General features: G+C 37.1%; 1 non-coding gene across 1 annotated transcript; it reads left to right on the top strand.

The window, feature by feature from the left end:
• Positions 1 to 446: 446 nt before the first annotated feature.
• Positions 447 to 553, top strand: LOC141722873 (small nucleolar RNA R71). The gene has a single exon (XR_012575871.1). It is a non-coding gene; the product is annotated as a small nucleolar RNA R71 (small nucleolar RNA).
• Positions 554 to 7466: the final 6913 nt, after the last annotated feature.

Genomic DNA, 7466 nt, shown 5'->3' with positions numbered 1-7466 from the left:
TGCTCCAACAAAAATTAGGATGATTGCGGTTGTTAGGATGATAGATGGCTGGCACAGGTTACTGTGATCGCTGGAAGTTGCTCACGAACTGAGCTGATTCACTAGAAATTGTGCACTGATCAGTCTCATGGGCACCAGCACAAAGCTCACAGATACTAGTGATTTGATTAACTCCATAATTAGCCAAAGTGTCCACCTTCATTGTCAAAGCCTTAATTTGGGCAGCGATAGCAGTTGCTGTGTCCAACTCCAGAATTCCTGCTACTTTTCCCCGAGTCAGTCTCTGGAAAGGATTCTGGTACTCATTAGCAGCCATCAGTTCAATAAGTTCATAGGCTTCATCGTAGCTCTTAGCCCATAAGGCTCCTCCTGATGCTGCATCAAGCATGGGCCTAGAAGTAGGACCCAATCCATTATAGAAGCAGTTAATAATCATCCAATCAGGCATGCCATGGTGTGGGCACTTCCTTAGCATCTCCTTATATCGATCCCAAGCCTCACACAGAGATTCTCCAGTTTGCTGTGCGAACTGGGTAAGAGCATTCCTGATTACTGCAGTCTTCGCCATGGGGAAGAATTTAGTGAGAAATTTTTGAGCAAGATCTTCCCAAGTTGTGATAGACCCTACTGGTAGAGAGTGTAACCAGCACTTAGCTTTTCCCTCAGAGAGAATGGGAAGAGTCGTAGCTTGATAGCATCTTCAGTCACATCATTGAATTTAAAAGTGTCGCAGATCTCAATGAAATCCCTGATGTGCATGTTGAGGTCTTCAGTAGAAGAACCCCTAAATTGAACTGAGTTATGTATCATCTGGATCGTGCTTGACTTGATTTCAAAAGTGTTAGCCCTGATGGCTGGTCTGATGATGCTAGAATGAATGTCATTAACCTTAGGCTTAGAATAGTACATCAAAGCCTTCAGATTTTCTGCTTGATCACCCATAGCTACTACAATTGGCTCTTCAACTTTCTCTTCTTCTTCTACCTTCTTTTCTTCCTCAAAAACTTCCCTACGAACTACCACAAGTTCTTCCTCGGCTTTATCAAGTGTTCTCTTACGAGTACGCGAACGCATATGCATACACCCTCGCTAGAGTACCTGAAACCAGACAAGGAACAAATAAGTAACAATGTCCGAGTCAATGAACTTTAACGACCACTGATGGAAAGCACATAACTATAAATTAACACTGCAGTCCCCAGTAGCGGCACCAAAAACTTGTTAGTCGCTAAGCACGCGCTAATAATACACGCAAGTATACGAGTTCGCAAGTAGTATAGAATCTTTTCTAGTTCGTTCCCACAGAGACTTTATTGGTTAACTATCTAATTTATGCACCTGAGCAACAATGTATGGTTATTATCCAATGCTAAGATGATAACAAATTGAGATTGTTTATAACTAAGAATTACGCTAACAATTATAACTACGAGAATAAGATTGACTGAATTGATATATATGACAAACATGGGATTATAACTTCATTAAATACTTCATTCAATAGCCTTATTATTCTTAACCTTAGCATGCAATGGTGATGACACTAATCAGATAACACGAAACTGATAAACGCCAACTTTCGTTGCACGAGTACCATTCTACCAGACATCCACAAAAGAGATAGAAGCTAAATAGGCACCAGTTATATTGAGACCCTATATGTCTATAGAATTTGACAACATAACGGTTTAAGCACAAGTTATCTATCTTGATTACATAAGGCAAGTAAGATGGTTAAAATTACCTACGAATCATGCATAACAAATACATGAACCTATACTAGCATGGCAAGTTCTAAATCCTTAAATTCACTTTCGCTTCATTAAGAATTTAACACGCTATCTTATAAGTTCGCAACACTCATAATACGAATACGTACAACCAATACTAGGATATCATACAATCACCACATACTAAGGCATCACATAATTTAACTAAATAAATCCATAAATAAATCCGCTAGAACTCCACGATAATGATTAGCCCATAATAAGACTCATCATCAACGTGGGTTCCGATGAAAACATGATATAACAAATGTAGTCTTTATACGAATAAATAAAACCAAGTACAAACAAGAGTATAGGTTCAGCAAAACAAGGAACAAGCATCCAAATTACAACTCAAAACAAAGATTCACAAGAATAAACTAGATCGTCTTCACCTTTGTTCAATTGTGCTAAAGGTCTCTTGCCGTCTTCTCCTTGCGCTCTGGTCCATCTTTGACTTATTATCTATTTAAAACGACCTAATATGAATATATATAGAAGCCCTCAACAATCTGGAAGCTTCCCTTTTAGAATTGTAATAGAAACAGGATTCTGAAATTCGGCCTCGGCGCGGGCGCGCGCTATCACAGCGCGGGCGCGTTGCATTTCTGGAACCCCGGCGCGGTCGCGCCGTCCTTCTGGGAAAAACTTATATTTCTTCATAAAACTTGCTGCTTCGAGCCGTCTTTCCACGAGCTTTTATTCCAACACCACCTGGACCCCAAATTAGCACCAAAACAATGTTAATTCACATAATTACCTGAATAGTGCCTGAAATGCAAAACTACTAGAAAATATATTAAAACACAAAATAACTTGAGTATAAATACACCAATTCAAAACTTATTAGAGCATAATAAAGTGTCATAAATTCCACTCAACAAATATTCACAACAATTCTCTTTTCCAAGAAGTTATTAATTTTCACAACCACTGCCCTGATGAAGTTGATATTTTTGGCCAAAGCTTTCGTGTAGGTCATGTAGTTGTTTTGAAGAGACATTCTTAGCACTGCAAGAAGTTCACTGAATTCTTGGTCTTGATTGGGTCCTTCTGTAACCTTTAGAAGTCTTTATTTTCCAACATCAACTTGAGCACTTGAAGAGCTTTGACCAACATGAATAGGCTCTTTAGACTTAACTTTAGCATCCCTGGATTGCTGAATCCTAGAACCAATCTTCCCCTTAGTCTTGGTGACAGGCATGAGTAGGGGAGTTGGTAATTCTGGCCTTATCTATTCAGGTAGGGAGGGTAGTGGAATGTTGAGTTTCCCAATGATGGCTCCCAAAGCAATAGAATTTTGCATTTGGAGATGTTTGTAAGAGTCCATCAGGGTTTTAATATCTGACTGTTGACTCTGCACCAAGGATGTAAGAGCTTGAACCTGTGCACTTAGTGAGTCATTTGATGATTTAAGAGAAGAGACTTGGTGTTGCAGTTCTTGAACTTGTAGAGTGGATGAGGATTGAGATGTAGAAGAGGTAGAAACTCCAAAAGTGTCCTGAACAGCCTTCTTGATTTCATCCTTGAGCAAGGTTGAAGGAGTGTATCTGCTTGAAAGCATTTGATCCAGCTTCAGGCTTGTGTCATTAGAGTGAATGATGTGATTTTGGACTTATTCATTTAAAGCCACAAATGAAGTTTTGAGGTTCTTAATATGAGTTTCCATTCCATTGAGATCATATCTTGACATTTGGTCAGCAAAGTTTATGATTTTTTTTATTTCAGTTTGAGATTTGATCCATCTTTTCCCTCACCATCTTCATTACTTTATCTTGATGTCCAGTCAATGTGATTTGAAGTGTTTTTCCAAAGTTGTGGAAGGCCTTGAGTTGAGCTGTATACACATCATTGATGGCATCATACACTTCCTGAGGAGTTAGGGATCTAACATTGCTTCCCAGAATAGTGATATACTCATCCCTGAATTTGGCTAGCACAACATCCATTTCAATAGAGAATTTCTTATCCATCCAAGCATCACAGTTTGCATCCTGACCAGCTTCATCAACAATTTTAGCTTGATTTTCTTCAACATCAGCCTGGTAGGAGAGCATGATAGCTTGGTAGTTCTGGTTTGACATGTTGATGTGAGCAGCTGTTGTGATATTTGTTCAAGGCCTCCAAGCTGATCAATTCTAAGATCTTCAATGGTTGAAGGTTGATCTGATCTGTAGTTTCTTGAAGCAATTGGGATATTAGGTGAGGTTGTTGAGGTTGGGAGGTTGAGGGTTGAGGGTCAGAACCACCTGTGATAGAAGTCACAGTTAGACTCACAGATTTCTCTGTGTTTGTGACAGGGTGTTGTTCCTCACCAGTTGTGGGAACCTCCATTTGAATTGGAGGGAATTTGACTGTGCTACTGTCATTTGTAACAGCCTCAAACCCTTGTGTGTCTTGTACACGAGGGACTGAATTGTCAAATAAATACCCAGTTTGTCCATGGACTGAATTGTTTCCAATTTTTATTTGAATAAATCAAGATAAAATCAGAATAATTTTTCCAAACGTATTTTACCAAAATAATTTATTGAATTAAATTATTTCAGTTCTGAGTTATTTATAAGTCTAGAAATTACACTTGTAGAGAACTCTGTAAGTTATCACTTGTAGAGAACTCTACAATGACTTATCGATAAGTCATAATAAAGCTTGTTGAGAAGTCACTCGAGAAGTCAGTAAATTAACTTATCGAGAACTCACTCGAGAAGTCTTAAAATGACTTGCCGATTAGTCAGTTAGACTTATCGAGAACTCAGTTCTATATATACTTTTGATCGATTTGATTATGCCTTGTGATAATTTTACATATTGAAGATGTAAATTACCGGTTAGACAATTTTCTTAGAATTTGAAAAATTCCAAGCTGAGTTTTGAATTTAGAAAAATTAATATGCAGAGATTTCTGAAATATTTATAATTCATATTTCAGTTAATTTTTAATTAAATAAAATTAATTTTGATTTATTAGAAATTAATCTACTGCAATACATTAGCTGAGTTCTTTCCTTAGGATGAAGAATTAAGCATTCCAATTTCACCTACAAGTCTAGTGAAAGTTGCTTCATCCAAAGGTTTAGTAAAAATGTCAGCTAATTGTTTTTCTGTTGGAACAAAAATAAGCTCAATGGTACCATTTGTAGCATGTTCTCTAATAAAATGGTACATTACATCTGTTAGGATTATGTTGTGAACTTGATGATAAGTTGAATAAAACACCTTAGTAGATTTAACTTAGTGTTTTTGTAGCTCTCGACGGATGTTCTACAATAGTCCTGATGGATGATCTTTATAGTCCCGACGGATGACCTCTGAACATCCATCGAGAGTGTAGCCTATGTAACAATAAGTATTGTAGCACATTTCTACAAACAAAAATGTTTTAGTTGAGTAGATGTTGTAGGATTCTTTGAGTCATATTGACTACTAGATTGATATGCAGAATAGGTTGGCTAATTGTAAATATAAGATGTCTTTTAATTATGTATAAGTGAAATAGAGTCAAGTTGCAGAAAGACTCCCGATGGATGATCTACAAAGGCTCACGACGGATAATCAACAAGGCTCCCGACGGATGACCAACATAGTCCCGACGAATGATAATATTCAAGAAAGACTCCTGACGGATGATCTACAAAGGCTCCCGAAGGATAATCAACAAGGCTCCCAACGGATGACCAACATAGTCCTGACGAATGATAATATTCAAAATAGAAGTTGACAGTGACAACACAGTCACATGCGACGGGTGTTTGCAAATGGAATGTGGCAACCTAATTGTAGGATCTAGAGAATAAAGAAGCATTACCATTTCTATGCAATTATGAAGATATTCAAAGATGCTGGATAGAGTAATGTAGCAGCATGAAGTTAAACTAGATACAGTTTATCTTATTGTCTTGTCTTACTATCATATAACTTGGTAATATATAAACCAAGAGTAGCAAGTTGAAAATTATCCAAGTTATAAAGAAAAACTAAAGAAATAGAAAAGGCAAAATCTGTAAAGAATTTCTCAGTTGTTCTTGTTGTTCAACTTGTAAGCAGCTGTGTGCTATTCAAGCATCACAGATTTCTCATCTATATATATATATATATCTGGTGGATAATTTCAAATCCACCATAAAGTTTTAAAGCCTTGTGTTTTATTGCTTTATGTTTTGATTTCTATTTTACTTTCATTCCGCACTTCTTGCAAAATCAAACACAAATATATATATTAAGTAAGAACATTCTTAAAATCAGAAAAAGGAGCCAGAATTACATTCAACCCCCTTCTGTAATTCTTGTTGCATTGTTTGGGAATAACAATTGGTATCAAAGCAAGCTCTTGAAGTACAAAGAGTGTAAAGATCACCACAATCAGCAAGATGATCAGAAAGGATGTTGGAGTAAAAAATCCATTTTTGGACAAAGACAACTATCACCACTGAAAGGTGAAGATGCACCAATATCTTCTTTCTCAAGATGAAGCTTATGTGGACTGCATTGAGAGCGGTCCTCATGTTCCTATGAGAGCTGCTACAGGAAATGAGTCATCAGTTCCAAAGCCCAGACATGAATGGTCTGATCCAGACATTGAACAAGTCAGGAAAGATAAAAAGGCCATGAACATACTGTTTAATGGTGTTGATGGTAATATGTTTGACAACATCATAAACTGTAAAACATAAAAAGAGGTTTGGGACACAATTCAAATTATTTGTGATGGAACTGAGCAAGTAAGAGAGAATAAAATGCAGCTCTTGATTCAGCAATATGAGCATTTTCACTGTGAAGAAAGTGAGCCACTCACTGATATATTTAGTAGATTTCAAAAACTACTGAATGCTCTCAAGTTGCATAGAAGGGTCTATCAAACAAAAGACTCAAACCTTAAATTCCTTAGATCTTTACCAAAGGAACGGAAACCCATGACAGTCTCTTTAAGAAACTCTCAAGATTACAAGGAATTCACCTTGGAAAGACTGTATGGAATTCTAAAAACCTATGAGCTTGAAATAGAGCAAGATGAAAAGATGGAGAAAGGAAGGAAGAAAGGAGGATCCATTGCTCTAGTTGCTGAGCAAGAAAAGGAAAAAGAGATGAAGGTTGAAGTTGTAGAATCTGTATCAAACTCAAAGGTTTGTGAAAGCAAGGGTAAAGGGCTGGTAGCTGAAAATGAAGAACAGTTGAGCCAAGATTACATGGATGACATAGATGATCATCTTGCTTTTCTATCCAGGAGATTTTCCAAGCTCAAATTTAAGAAGAATTTTGGAGCAGCTAAGTCAAACAGAAACATGGTTGATAAGTCTAAATTCAAGTGTTTCAAGTGTGGCTTGGCAGGTCATTTTGCTAGTGAGTGCAGAAAGCCTGACTCTGGTAAAAAGAAGCTTGAGCCTGTTGATTATAAGCAGAAATACTTTAAGTTTCTCAAGCAAAAGGAAAGGGCTTTCATTACACAAGAAAATGAGTGGGCTGCAGATGGATTGGATGAAGATGAAGAAACAAACTATGTCAACCTATCCCTAATGGCCAAATCAGATAAAACAGAAGTTAGTTCATCCAGTAATCAGGTAATCACCACTAACCTAGCACATTTAACTAAGTCTGAGTGCAACAATGCCATCAATGACATGTCTACTGAGCTGTATTATTTGCGTGTAACTCTTAAGTCTCTCACTAAGGATAATGCTAAAATTAAAGAAAATAATT

The sequence above is a fragment of the Apium graveolens genome, chromosome 4 (genome assembly GCF_009905375.1).
Source record: "Apium graveolens cultivar Ventura chromosome 4, ASM990537v1, whole genome shotgun sequence".
NCBI classification, from domain to species: Eukaryota; Viridiplantae; Streptophyta; class Magnoliopsida; order Apiales; family Apiaceae; genus Apium; species Apium graveolens.
The sequence above is the reverse complement of the archived record's forward strand: the minus strand, read 5'-3'. Positions and strand labels throughout refer to the sequence as shown.